This window comes from Dipodomys spectabilis, unplaced genomic scaffold (assembly GCF_019054845.1).
Source record: "Dipodomys spectabilis isolate Male_0828 unplaced genomic scaffold, ASM1905484v1 ptg000287l, whole genome shotgun sequence".
NCBI classification, from domain to species: domain Eukaryota; kingdom Metazoa; phylum Chordata; class Mammalia; order Rodentia; family Heteromyidae; genus Dipodomys; species Dipodomys spectabilis.
The window spans coordinates 989,772-1,005,000 of record NW_024870964.1 but is presented as its reverse complement, the minus strand read 5'-3'; the positions used below and the strand labels follow the sequence as shown (position 1 = coordinate 1,005,000).

The window sequence follows — 15,229 nt, the reverse complement described above, 5'->3', positions numbered from 1 at the left end:
TTAAATGCTACATTTGAGATTCTGTTTCCAAATGCAGTCACCTTCTAAGGCAATGGGATTTTTAACTTTAGTAAGATTTCATTGGGACAGTATTCAACAGATAACATATTACTTAATGGATAGAAGAAAATCTCTAATAGAACATTATTTGGTTTGGGCATGGAAGTTGATATAGATGGCTTTGTTTTTGATGGAATCCCATACCAATCAAAAAAATCTTCCAAAAGTTTATGTCAAAAATCATGGAAAAGAAGGCTTCAAATTGGAAAAAAAAAAAAAAAACACTGATCCTTACGTTATAAATGCAGTAATTTATAGTGTTAGTTAATGCTATCTTAAATATGAGGCAGAAATATGAAAGATGTCAGGTCTCTGTAGAAATTCTATAGCTGTCACTTCATGTTATCTTTCTTTCTTAAAGCTTTCATTATTAAAATCCTCTGCATGGATAGTGATTGGACGGATTGGTTAACTTCTCCAGGAAATGAAGCTGATTTTAGAAGGCTGATGGTGTGGTAAATAAAGGAATGATCAGAATGAGCACTGATATTGTCACAGGATTAGATGACCAGGTTCAACTGCTGAACAGCAAAATGAAGCAGTTTCAAGTTTAATGATCCACATAAGGAACATATATAGATAGGTAAATATACTTATACCTATACCTCTACCTATACCTATACCTATACATATACATATACATGCATGCAATGAAATAGTAAATCTCCAATAGAATATAGAGAAACTTGGCCTGACAATTATTAAACCATATCAAAGTGGTTGCAGGAAATGTACAGTAAAATATCCATAGTTTGACATAGATTTTGCATAGGTTTTCTAAAAGATGACAATTCTTCCTTCATTTTATACTTTAAAAATATCCTTAGTTTGTTTTAAGTTTTTTTATATGGTAATAGGAGCATCTGTACAATTCTGAAAATAATTGGAATTACACAAAATATGCTGCATGGCTAGGCCCTGGTGGTTCAAGGATGTAATCTTAGCTAGGTAAGAGACTGAGATCTCAAAATCACAGTTCAAAGCTAGCCTGAGTAAGAAAGTTCATTAAATTCTTATCTCCAATTAATCACCAGGGGAAATGTAGTTCCAGTTCAAATTGTGTGTAGAGCACTGGCCTTGAACACAAAAGCACCATCCAGGCCCTGAGTTTAAGCCCTATGATTAACAGAAACTAAAACACAAAATACAACATGGTGTTAGGTATTTTATAATGAAACATACTTTAATACACTCTACATTGTTAGAAAGACTAGACTTTGGTGTTAGCCTCATAACCAACCATAATATATCATATTGTCCATTCATTAAGCAGAAAGGCTTATTCATATGTACAAGTTTGAAGGTTTCAGTGAAGGTTCAGTTGGTTTTATTGCTTTGTTTTATTGCTGTGACAATGCAGTGGCAATGTGGGAAGTATGTCAAAGAGAAATGTTTTTGACATAGAATGATTACAAGATAAAAGAAGAAAGAAGATGAGAATCTATGTTCTCATGGTTTTCACTCTGAAGAAATTAATCTCCAGAAGAATTATTCAGGTATTCTTCACAATCTGGGAGGAAATTGCCATTCTAAATTCAAATGAAAACCTCTTCACCTATGATAATAGGTGGAAGCAACCAGAGATTTCTATAATTTCTAATCAGATCTCAGCAGACTAAGTATTTTATGGAATTCCTATTAAAATGTTTTCTTGAAGACTGGTTCTTCCTACTACACAAGTGGTGTATATGTGTGTGTTTGTATGTGTGTTTGTTTGTGTTTGAATAAACTAATATAACAATGTAGCAGATAAAAGTATTAGTATGGCCTTTTGTTTTCTTCTCATACCATGAAAGTCTGCCACAATTCCCCATCAAATCTCATCCAAGATTCAAACGTTAATGCTGTCCCAAAGTTTCACCTAGTAAAAGATGGCCATGAAACATGAAAATTGTAAGTCTTCTAATTATGTTGTCACCAAGGAAACAACTTACAATATTTCTCTTCTTTTTTTGTGAAAATACTGTACGGGGGGTTATGATTACATTCCCCCCCCCCCGTAATCCCTCTCTCGTCCCCCCCCCCCTGCACTACAGTTGTATAGTTCATTTTTTGACATAACATCTTCTACATCTCATTGTTGCAATGCGTCAACTCTATCCCTATTTAAACAATGTGTTTTTTCCCTTGCCATCCACAAATTATACCAACATCAATACAGTGAAAAAAGGATTTATACTTTGGGGGAGGGACATACAAAGCTACAATGAAATCATCTTATAAATATGTTAGAAACAATATAAAGAAAGAAAAACCATTTAAGTTCTTAACGGGATTCATTTCGCCTAACTTCAAGTTATCTGACCTTTTATGTTTGTCTCAGACATATACTAGTTATTGCAAATAAGATAAACCATGGGACCTATGTTTCTTTGGGCCTGGCTTACTACACTTAAAATAATTTTTTTCCAAGTCTTTCCATTTTCTAACAAGTGGGAAAAGGTCATTCTTTCTGATGGAGTCATAGAATTCCATTGTGTATATATATCACATTTTCTTGATCCATTCATCTAGTGAAGTGCATTTCTTTTTTAAAATACCTAGCTTGTAGAACACTTTAGCCAGAAAATTGAAGGCATACATATTATGGAATTTAATTTAAATATTTAGTCACTTAAATTGATATTGTATATCCATAACTCAGAGCCCTATTAATGTACATAATTTTAAAAAAATCTATTACCATATTCCATGAAGACAGTCCTTACTGAAGACAAACCACATGTGGTAAACAAATCAACATGTACACCATTTTCAAATGCTGCTGTTCTAAAGCATGGAAGTGATACAGCAATTAATGCTTGTGGACTGCTGGTTCTAAGGTGTATGGAAAGTGATTAATTTGCACCATAAGTGGAAAAATCCACAGATTTTTCAGGTTGAGCTTTGTTGTTGGCATTTATGAGATATATTTTGGAAAGCACAATGAATGAAAGCATGCTGTTTTGTAAAACTTTGTTGGCTGATACACCAGGGAAGGAAAACTTATTGTAATGTCTCAAATGAGAAGACAGGCAATAGGGTGGGTAATATGTGATATGCTGCTTTAAATACAGACTGAAGCAAAACAAAGAATGGGAAAAAAAGTTTTTTTAACAAATACTTTCTGGGTATATTGTGGTATACAATATACAGATGAAATGAACATTTCTTTGGAACAGTAAGGAAAATCAATGTCACCTGTTGAATTTCTTTTTAAAGTGAATCTTAACTGACAATGATGAAGAAATTTGAATGGGTTAATAAAATATTACCAAGTATTATTTTAATTTTTTATTGAAAATTAAAACAAACTGTCAGACTATTAGTCCATTAAGATTTACAGAGTAAGTTTCCTGGCATATATTTTCGTTTGTTCCTTTTTTTTGCGTGGGTGATATAAATTTTTTTCAGAAAGACAACCTGTTTTAACCATTACCCACAAATTTATGCTGTCATAGATTCAGATCGTTTTTTTAAATTAATTTAAAATAATAGTAGGCTCATTTTATGCCAACACAAAATAATAAACACCAGTGACATTTTTCACTAAACAACCACTCATAAAATATCATAAAATATTTTTTTTTGGTCGGTCGTGGGGCCTGAACTTTGGGCCTGGGCACTGTCCCTCAGCTTTTCAGCTCAAGGCTACCACTGTACCCCTTCAGCCACAGTGCTGTTTCTGGTTTTTAGGTGGTTTATTGGAGATAAGAGTCTCAAAGACTTTTCTGCCCAGGATGGCTTTGAACCACTATCCTCAGGTCTCAGACTCTTGAGTAGCTAAGATTATAGGCATAAGCCACCAAAGCCCAGATCCAAGTCAAATTTTCAAAAGCAAGCTTATTGAAACTTCTGGCTTTTTCCAATAAACAACCTTATTTTTTCAGCATTAGTTTATAACTATGAGGTATTTTGAGATATAACTGTGATTTTTTATGGAATCAAATATAATTTTACTATTATTCAGTATTTCACAAAAATCCACTGTAATTGATTTTCCCCAAAGTCAACTATTACATACTACATTACACACTATCATTTTTACATTCTTTATTGCATATAGTGTGAAGTGAAAATAGTTTGGACCATTTCATATAAATTACTAGGTGCTATTTTAGCATTATAAATTCAAATCTATGGTTTTATACTAAGGAAAAAAAGATTTTAGAGTTAAAATCAAATATGTATGTGTAGTGTGTCCCAATTAAACCAAAAATTCTGAGTTCATACGGAAAAAAAATATTTTCTTTCGATTAAAGACTTTGAAGTAATATTTTTGGAAAGAGTGAGGCAAGAGGAGGAAGAATTCAAATCATGTCAAACAATGTCTCTGCTATTCTGCTAACCCCACCACTTTGATAACCTGCCCATTCCCAGTTGTCACAAAATTTCAAGTGTCTCTCTTAGAATTCTATTTTGAAAAGTTCTAAATCACTGATTCTTTTTCTATTTTCTGTTATATATAACAAAATAGAGACCCAGAACAGTTGAAATAAAATGCACACATATGTTGACGTCACCAAAGCTGGAAAAACAACCAACAAAGTAGAACTCCCCCAGGATCAAAAACATGTTGTACCTAGTTTTGTTTTAAAGTACAAATATATGTTACAAATGCCTCAAATACATTTTAATTTGAGTAGAGCTATTAGGGTAACTGTGTCTCAGAAATAAGCTTGTGTTAAATTGTAATTAAATTCATCTGCATGAACCTAATAGAGCAAATCCTTTGAATGGATCAAATTATTTAAAACAAATGTAACTATATGTGAAGTAAGATCGGCACATATTTTTTTAAAAAATGCTAGAGTATCAAATCAGAAAAATCATAAAATACTTAAAAAATTCAGAAATGCAATAAATAAGTCCAATACTATCCATATTGAGAACTAAATACTACTGACCTAATAAGAACAAAATATGCAAATAATACAATCTGTGTAGTGTACATGAGCGTACATAATTTAAAACTACTCCAAATTACACTGTTTGTAGAAGACTGAATGTGGGTTATCTAAAGGAATGTGTATTGTTCTCAATGTTTATTATTCTCAAGAAGGGAATGGGGAATGTGAGAATAGGACTAACCAAGTATTGTCTTCAAATATACATAATTTGGATTTACCTCTTTATTTCACTATAGGTATTTTTGATAAAAACTGAATAATTGATTTCCAGGTAGGGTGTAATATATCCTAGTTGTATATACCAAACTACGTTCAGAAAATGATATAAAACGATAAAAGATATAAAATACATAGCAAAAATTATATACCTATGGGGATAATATTTTGAAGAGTGCATTGGTAATAATCTAATATAATAATTAATTTGATTGAACAATTTCACATTGACAGTAATTAACTAGAATACTTTAATGCTAATTGGACAAAATTGTCTTTCTAAATGAGCAAAACTAGTTTCTCCTTTTACTTTATCAGGGAAATAACTGAACAAAAAATGTAAATTAACATATAAATCTACAACAACTGGAATGAAGTTTTGTCTTTTTATTAGCAAATATTAAATTTCAAAAATATTTGATTGTGTTTTACACATATGTCCATATAATGTACCTTGCTAAATTTTAATCCTTTTATTAATTTCATTATCCTATTTTTATATTTATATTTTATTATGTTATCATAATTACTTATAAAGTATTTGAACATATTTACTCCACAATATTTCTCTTCATCTCCTCTCTTTTTTCCAAATGTAATCAGTTCCATCTTTTACACTTTGGTCATTCATTTTATTTTCTGGGTCTAGAGCTTTCATATGAGAAATCTACTATTTGTTTTTCATAGTAGGGCTTATTGCTTTAATATGAAGGCTTCTAGTTCTATTTTCTTGAAGATGATATTATTTCATTATTATGTCTGCCTAAATAATATATCATTGTGGTTATATGTTTATCTATTACAATTTCTTCATTCAATGAGTGATTAAGGAACATATAGGTTAATTCTATAGCTATTTATGTTTTTTTTAATGTTGGATTAGGAAGGATGGAAATAATGATGTTTGGACTGAGAAACTTTTTAGGTGGGCTCTCTAGTATTTGATCAGCTGATCTTTCATCAGTATTTCAATAATGCATTATATTTAAAAAATAAAATTTAACTACATTTGCAAAGGGGCACTTTTTCAGTAACTATATAATTTTTTTATTACAGTGTTACATTTAGTGTGTCTTGGGAGTATAGGGATGTATGTGCCCATGAAAATACGTGCATGTTTGTATATGTAGCTCATTCTAAGGAACCGAATATATGTGAGATACAGGATTCAAATAGACGTTTCAGACCTTTAAGTTGCTAAATTGATGTATATGTCCAGTTTGTGGAATGTGATTTCAGGATCACATTTCGGTAGGTTTCATACCAAGTAAGTAGATGTTTCTAATCATAAGGAATAAAACAGCTACTCTGTTTTATAATCATAAGTATTAGTACTCTAGGCATTGTAATAAGTGGAAAAATTATTGAAAGGATAATGGGTAAGTAGTAAGAAAATACGTTTTCCCCAAAATCTTCAGTTGTACACTGTGGATATAAATTAAAAATATATTTATAAACATATAGATATAATATGATCTTATATATGCAAATAGATGAATGTAACATATAGTAAATATTAAGATGTATTTTAAACGTGTATCATAAATATTTATTTATATTTAAATGTAATTCATCTCATCATATTTTTAGGTCAGTTGTGGGGCTTAAAATTTGGGCTTGGGTGCTGTTGCTGTGATCTTCAGCTCAAGGCGAATACTCTACCGCTTAGATATAACGCCACTTCCACTTTCCTGGTGGTTTATTGGAGATAAGAATCTTATGGAATTTCCTGCCTGGGCTGGCATTGAACCTTGATCCTCAGATCTCAGCCTCCTAAGTAGATAGGATTACAGGAGTGACCCACCGGCGCCAGGCTATATTTATATCTGAGATTTGTTATTGGAACAAAAAGTACAGAAACTATTATTCTTATCACAAAAGGACTTCACATTGGCAGGTATAATAACAAGAAGACAAATGATAAATATTCCCAGTGGCACAAAAGTCCCTTATGTGCCTAACAAGACAGTCCATTTTTCTAAACATTGCATATGGTGTGAGAGGTTTGCTACCGAACCCACTGTAGAAGATATTGGACCCTAAAAATAACTGACAATTGCATAAACTCAGTCTTTTATGACAGATTTAACAAGGTCGATCTTGCAGATTCTTATTCGGTACATGATGAAAATTAATAGTATAGTTGTAATTAGAGAACTGTTTTATACCTGTAACTCAGACATTAACTATATTTAAAATAGTTAATTTTGCTCTAACTTATATTTCCATGGCTAAGGAAACTGTTTTTCTTTGTAAAAAAGTGGCTGTTCACAACATAGACATGGGTTTTTAATCCTTTTGAAATTACTGTCTGCATAGACTTCTATGAGATGAGCTTCTCTTTACCATATCATAGGAATAAACTTACTGTGGTTCAAACTTGGATAGCAGCTAGCTTGTTCTCTCTCCTAGAAAACCATCTGTATAGACTTCTTTACATGTAAACAAACCCTCATTTACTTGTAAAAGTCTGTCAGTGAGTCAAACCTAATTCACCTAAGTGAGGTGAATTCTTCTCCCATGCTTTCTTTCCATTAAAAATGGTAAGAAATGTTCAGCAATGCACATACTTTTTAATGTGAATTGTGACTCCTATTTTCCATGTGAAACAAGCAGAGAAATCAGTTTAAGATGTGAAAGAGCCTTTCAAAGAGTCTTGGACCTTGAAAATTGTACCGGGTATGAACTTTTGGAGAAATATCCCTTTTCAAAGACAAAGGACTCATTTTTTTAAAAAAATATTGTGCCGGTACTGGGGTTTAAACTCCGGGCCTTGAGCTCTATCTGGGCTTTAATTCTCAATGTTTGCTCTAGACCACTTGAAGCACACCTTCACTTCTTACTTTTATCACAAGTAGAGAAAAGAATCTCTTAGGTTTATCTACTTGGAATAGCTTTGAATTGCAATTGTCAAATTTGAACCTATTGAGTATCTAGGTGTAAGCCACAGGTGCTCTGCTAGAACTCCTTATGAATAAATCATACAAAAAAAGGAGAAAAAATATTTTTACAATTATTTATGTGTTGTCTGATAAACCAAATCACTTGCTACTGGAAGAGAAAAAGAGAGAAGATAGAGATGAATATGGAGGAGAGAAACACAAAGGAACAAGAAGTGAAAGGTAAATGAGGAGAGTGGAGGGGAGGATACAAGAGGATGAGGGAGCTGAGTAGCTGAATAAGCTATTGTTGGACAATCAGTGCCTTTGCATTTATATGGCCAAGACTTTATATTTTTGGTAGTAGTAAGCTGAGATGTAAAATACAAGTTTACAGATAATAACCTGTTAGTATTCTTCCTCTTGCACCAAGGAACCCACAGTTAGGTTACTGTTAAAGAGAAGGCAAGAGTAATCAGTTTAAATGATTTGAGAAACAATAATTAAGATGCCAGGAATGCTCCCTTGTATGAAGTCAAGCATCCTTGTTCCCTGCTCCAGTCTTCTTCTCAACAAGAGTAGCAGAAACCGAAGAGGAAGGAGATATCTAAGTAATGGTCATCATTCTGTTTACCTTCTTCCCTTGGCCTCTCAAACAATAAAGCCAAAGAGACTAAATATAAACTACGGCCGGAAATGAGGGGAAAAGTTCAGTCTAACTTAATGTGAAAGTTTTAAAAATAATTTGAGCAGCATTTCAAATACTAAACTAAAACTTTTTAAATATTAATAAAAAGTAACTCTGAATTTATTGAAAATTTAGAAGACTACATTGTGGATTCTGTACAATTCAAACTGACTCCTGCTTCTATCATCAGAAATTGAAGATCGTCCCTAAATTTCCAATGCTAGGTAAATTACCCTTGATATTCACTTAAACTGTGTGAATATGATGCAGAAAACATTACTTGAAATTTAGACTGCTGAAGTGATAAGTAATGGAAATTCATGAAGGATAGCATAATGTTGAGAGCATGGAAATTATTTTCCTTCCATCTTCAGTGTGTAGAGAAGAAAAAAGCTCCATTGGATGGCCCTGAAGGTCCAATTCTGAATTTAGGACAGAGGTGAACAATAAAGGTGACCTATCTCAGCCATTCAGCGATTGAAAATACTGAGAAATATCCTCATTTATGTAGGTCAAACATAGAAGACAGGCCGTGGCAAGCCCAAAGCCAAAAGACAAATACAAAGATTGACAGTAAAGAAGACCTACCTCAGCCATTAAGACTAGAAATGTGGAGAAATATACTCATTTATGTAGGTCAAACATGGAAGAGAGGCTGTGGCAAGCCCAAAGCCAAATGCCAAAGACAGAGATATTTAACAAAATACCATGAAGTTGAAACAAGTCTTCAAAGGGAGAGCTGGGTTTAAAGAGAGTAGGGCAGAAGAATGGAGAGGAAAATGGAGGACTAATATAATCATATCACTTAAAGAACATATGTGGGAATATAAGTAGGAAACTTGAAGGGAGAGATTGGGTTGGTGTAAGGGAAGAAAGAAAAATGGAAAGTTTGACAATGATCCAGATGTACTGTACATTGAAATGCACATATACACCCTATTGAACACTGACATGATGAAGCGAAACCCCTTTGCACAACTAGCTAAAGAATAATTTTTTTTATAAATTTTAATATTAAAAGACTAGAAGCAAAAAGCTTTAGAGATAAATAAGAGGATAACATTGACATACTGTTGAAGCTTGTGCTCCTTTCAATATACAAAAAGTAGTAAGTGTAAAGTCAAATGTAAATTTTATTTTAGCAATCCTTTTTGCAAATTGCTTAAAATATAGAGAACCAAATTCCAATATCCCTTCACTTTCAATACAAATAATCTTATATACGTTTAGGTTTCTCAATTGTTTCTAAATATCTTAATGTAATGCATTGGAACTAATTTCATTCCACATTTAAATTTGAATTTTTAAATCACTAATTCTTTTAAAATCCTCTCACTCGAGCACAGGGCACAGGTATGGATAGATAATTGATGTGGTCAGAATCAGAATTATTCAGAAGGCTCTAAATGGATGCTTACCTAGTTTTCTCTCTTTTGGGGCATAGAATATCTCCCCAGGTTTTCTGCATATAAACACTCCATCAACATTTTATTAAAGGATTATTCAAGATTAGCTATATGTTGATTGATAATAACTAAGCATGATAGAAATGTAAGGGAAAACTATCTACATTTCAGTGAGGTTCTGACATGTGCTTCCCAAAGAGTCATGAAAGCTCTCAATGAGAAATCTAGCAGCTGCCTATCTAAAAAGTCCTTGTGTGGTTCCACTTTCCGCTAATATCTCAATTCAAGTACTTCTTGGAGTTTCATACTATTCAATGATGCTGTGTTAGATCATTGTTGCATTTTGCAGACAGCTCTTGGTGATGAAATTTGTGCTTTTCAAAATTACTCTCACAATTCCATCCACAAAATGCAGACAAAATTATCTAGAAAAAATGTATCTGTTGATAGTGCATATCCTTTAATTTTTCATTACAAAAATAGATGGTAGTAAAAGTTTTCATAGGAATTACACTGCAATAGGTTGTGGGCAGATTCTAATGTAAATATTACACTATGTTCATTTAGAGATATTGAGTATCCAAAGTTTTGATATGCCTATGGCCCTAAAACCAATACCTTACTGATATTGTGTGACAAATGAAATTTCCTATAAGTACAGAAGTTTTCCTTGTTTCTTTTTAATAAAAGTTTTTATTGTAAAGATACTGTACAGAGCGGTTACAGTTACATAAGTAACATAATGATTATATTTCTTATTGAGCATAGTTATTCCCTCCTTTGTTTTTCCCCTACCATCCCTTCCATTCACACCTCCCCAACTCTTCCCTCCACCCCCCCTCTGATAGTATCTTGTACATCTCAATATTACAGTGGGTCAACCTGTATCCTTTCCTTCTATGTTAAATGAAGAAATGCTGGGTTTATTTATGCTGATTCTACTTGTGTAGACACACCTAAAATCACTCTCCAAGTCCAAGAGAACATAAATAAAACACACATCATTTTTTGTCAGTGGGTATAATTGGGTTCTACACATTTATTTACAGGTTACAAGTTATTCTCAAACGTTAATGCATTAAAAATACTTACTTTATTTTCCTATTTTCTTGGTCAGGAAATTAGCAAGACCTCACTCAGCAATTCTCACATAGGACTTTTCACATGGGTTTATTAAAGTATGACCTGAGATCCAGTTTTCTGAGAACTCACTCTTTGCTTAGGAATTGATGATGGCTGTTGGAAAAGAGCTCAAGGAAGGATTCCATTTAAAGCCTTATAACTTTATTCTTCTTTTTTTCTTTCTTTCTTTTTTTTTTTTTTTTTTGGCGATCGTGGGCCTGGAACTCTGGGCTTGAGCGCTGTCCCTGTGCTCTTCAGCTCAAGGCGAGTGCTCTCCCCCATGAGCCACAGTGCCACTTCCTGGTTTCTAGTTGTTTGTTGGAGATAAGAGTCCCACGGACTTTCCTGCCCTGGCTGGGTTTGAAGCACAATCCTCAGATATCAGCTTCCTGAGTAGGTAGGATTATGGGCATGAACCATCAACACCTGGCTCTTTTTTTCTATATTTTTGTGAATTGTAATACTTCTAAATTTATATTAAATTCAGCCACTTTATACTTTTCAAAGTCATGAAATATCTCCCAGAGTTTGCTTCTCTGAAGATTGTTTTGCATTTATAATTTCTTGAGTCATTTTTATTTTGTATCAAAATCATTTTATATTTTATGTTGATGGGTTATTGTACATCAAATATCTTCAAATGCATATGGAAAGTCTAAGGATAGAAGTACGAATATTCCCATACAGCTCTTATTTATCTGTTATACACTTTCAGTATTATAATATTTTTCTCTTTCTCTCTCTCTCTCATCCTCTCTTTTTCTTTCAGGCTCCATGTCTGCTACTTAGAATTTCCACTGGTCTACTAGTATCCTTCAGGTTCCACTGGTTTTTTGGGAACATGATAGGGACCATCAGTGACCCTTCCATTCTTTAAGAGTTATAACAATGACATGATATTATTCTCTGTCATTCCAAATGGTAAAACAACAGAACTAGGAATTCCTTTTCAATTTTATTATTATTACAAATTTTATCTCATAGGAATCATTGGGATGGATAAGATACTTTTAACCGGTAACATAAAATTTCTATTTTGTTTACAAGCAACCTTTTTATTTTATTATCAGTAAGTAACTACATGTAATGAAAACAAAGTTATCCTATGGAAGGTAGACCGAAGTGGGTCACATGGATGAAAACCAAGGTAATGGGGAAAGTGAGTACAAAGGATACACATCAGATAGCACAGATCCTAGAGCAGGTTATCATATACACTGTGTTAGAATGACAATATGCTGGGAATTATAGATTGTCATTGAAAACCTGATATAAATATATATATGCACATATATTTTATATGTATATTTATTTGTATATGCATATATATGTGTATATGCCTTTATATATGTACACATGTGTGTTACTATACACACAAACACACATATACATGTACCCATGTATACATCCACACATGGAGAAAGAAACATAGTTATAGCCAACAAAAGTTTCACATGTTATTGAACATGCCTTAAATGGAATGCTTTTAACAAACTATGTTGAAGATGTATTTGTCTCCAAGAGGTCTTTCACCACTTTTCTTATCTCTTAAAGGGTTTTAAGAGATATGATTCGACTTGCAAAACACAGTACAAGTCATAGCAAGTCACTTAGAAATCTCTGTAAGTAAAGGTCAGATGGTGTTTCCCTGCTCCCTACCGAATGCTTGCTCTTATAGACACTCTCAACAACCAAAGTAGCAAGAGAATGCCCTGGTAAAGAATAATATTAAGCCGGGTGCTAATGGCTCACGCCTGTCATCCTAGCTACTCAAGAGGCTGAGATCTGAGGATCACAGTTCAAAGCCAGCCTGGGCAGGAAAGTCCGTGAGACTCTTATCTCCAACAAACAACTAGTAACCCGGAAGTGGCACTGTGGCTCATGTGGGAGAGCACTCGCCTTGAGCTGAAGAGCTCAAGGACAGCACCCAAGCCTAGAGTTCAAGCCTCATATATGGCATTCATATATTTCATTATATAACCCAAAGCAGAAAGCAAATGTTTAGATGATTTTTAAAAACAGTCTCTCAGGAGCTGGGAAGGTGGCTCAGTAGTAGAGTGCTTATTTTTCATGCATGAGGCCTTGGGTTTGATTCCTCAGCACCACATAAGCAGAAAAAGATGGAAGTGGTGCTGTGGCTCAAGTGATAGCGCTAACCTTGAGCTGAGGGACAGCCCCTAGGCCTCAGAGTTCAAACCCCATGACCAACAAAATAAAAATAAAACAATACAAAACAGAGTCTCACAATTTTGTGACCTCAAATCTGCAATAACTCTGCTTCAGCCTAGGGCTAAGATTTTAGGTGTGGACAATTATCAACATTCCTGATTCAGACTCTACTTGATAAAATTTTAAATCAACATTTTTTGCTTAATTTTGCTCTTTGTAAATACACATGTACCTGTAAATAATGGTGTGGCCATCCAGGTAACCTTCTCAAAGTACCTCCTAATAATGATTACAAAAATTTGTATTATATAACAACAAGGAAAACAATACTACAAATAAAGAAAACCAATAATTAATTATTAATGATTAACAAACTACAAAATATTGGGCTGGGAATGTGACTCAGTGGTAGAGTGCTTGCCTTGCCTGCATGAGGCCCTGGGTTTGATTCCTCAGCACCACATAAACAAAAAGAAAAAAGCCAGAATTAGCACTATGTCTCAAGTGGTAGAGCACTATCATTGAGCTGAAGAGCTGAGGGACAGCGCCCAAGCCCAGAGTTCAGGCCTCATGACCGCACACACACACAAAAAATACAAAACAATACAATTACCAGTGTTTCCAGAATTTGAAGTATACTACCTATTAGATTTTACTATTTTCTCAATTCTTGTACATTTAAAACTGGCTAAGATTATGATGTTCAACAAGAGTTTTATAGCCTACAAGTAGTCTTTAAAGTTAGCCACTAAGATTACTATTTATGGTTCATCTCATCATTTGTATATGGCATATATCATCATTTGTTCCACGGTAACATATAAAGTAAGGAAGCCCTAAAATTTTAACAGAAACTGTGTAGTTAAAAAGTCTTAACTCTTCACTCTGCTGCTTTACATAAAGCATTTGCTTCTCATTAGTAAAGTTTCTATAAACTATGAAATGAACATACTTAGTAGTATATGTCTGCTACCATAAACCTAAAATACTTTATAGAAAAGTTTTATGACCTGCCAAACAATTCTAATTTTGGCATATATGAGCAATTTCCCAAAATTATATGTATTTAAAACATTAAAACTTTTAACAAACCTTAACACTTGCTGCAGTGCTCATTATGACAGGTACCTTGTATAGAATAATTGAATTTGTCCTCCTACACATCTCTTGAACAACAAACATCTGAAATTATTTTGTTTTTGACGTGTCAATCTTGACATTATTCTTTGTGTGTTTGTGTGTGTGAAAATCCCTTACAGAGGGGTTACAATTACATGGGCAAGATAATGAGTATATTTCTTATCAAGAATTGTTGCCTCTTTCTTTGTTTACCCTTCCGATCCCTTCCCATTTCCCCCCGCCCCCATCCAATCCTCTATCCGCCCCCCCCCCCAGTTTAACAAAATAAATTACACTTTCTATATAAAAAGTGTTCTCTGCCCAATCCCTCAGCCTATACACTAACACTGGACATATACTGAGAAGATTAGCATGGGCCCTGCCCAAAGATGACACACAAATTCATGAAGCATTCCACATATTTACAACAACAGATGCTGGAAGGGATGTAGCCACAAGGGAACCCTACTGCATTCTTGGTGGGACTGTAAACTTCTTTAACCACTTTGGAAAGCAGTATGGAGTTTCCTCAAAAGACTCCACAGAAAGCTCCCCTATGACCCAGCAATCCCACTTTTGGGCATTTACTCAAATGATCACAAACAAGACCATACTAAAACTAGCAGCACAACTAAGTTTATTGCAGCATTATTTTCTATAGCTAAGACACAGAACCAACCT

The 15,229-nt window shown here is 33.6% G+C and overlaps 1 non-coding gene across 1 annotated transcript; it reads left to right on the top strand.

Moving 5' to 3' along the window:
- The first annotated feature begins 14,867 nt into the window (after positions 1–14,867).
- Positions 14,868–14,972, top strand: LOC122126667. The gene has a single exon (XR_006150996.1). It is a non-coding gene; the product is annotated as a U6 spliceosomal RNA (small nuclear RNA).
- The last annotated feature ends 257 nt before the right edge of the window (positions 14,973–15,229 follow it).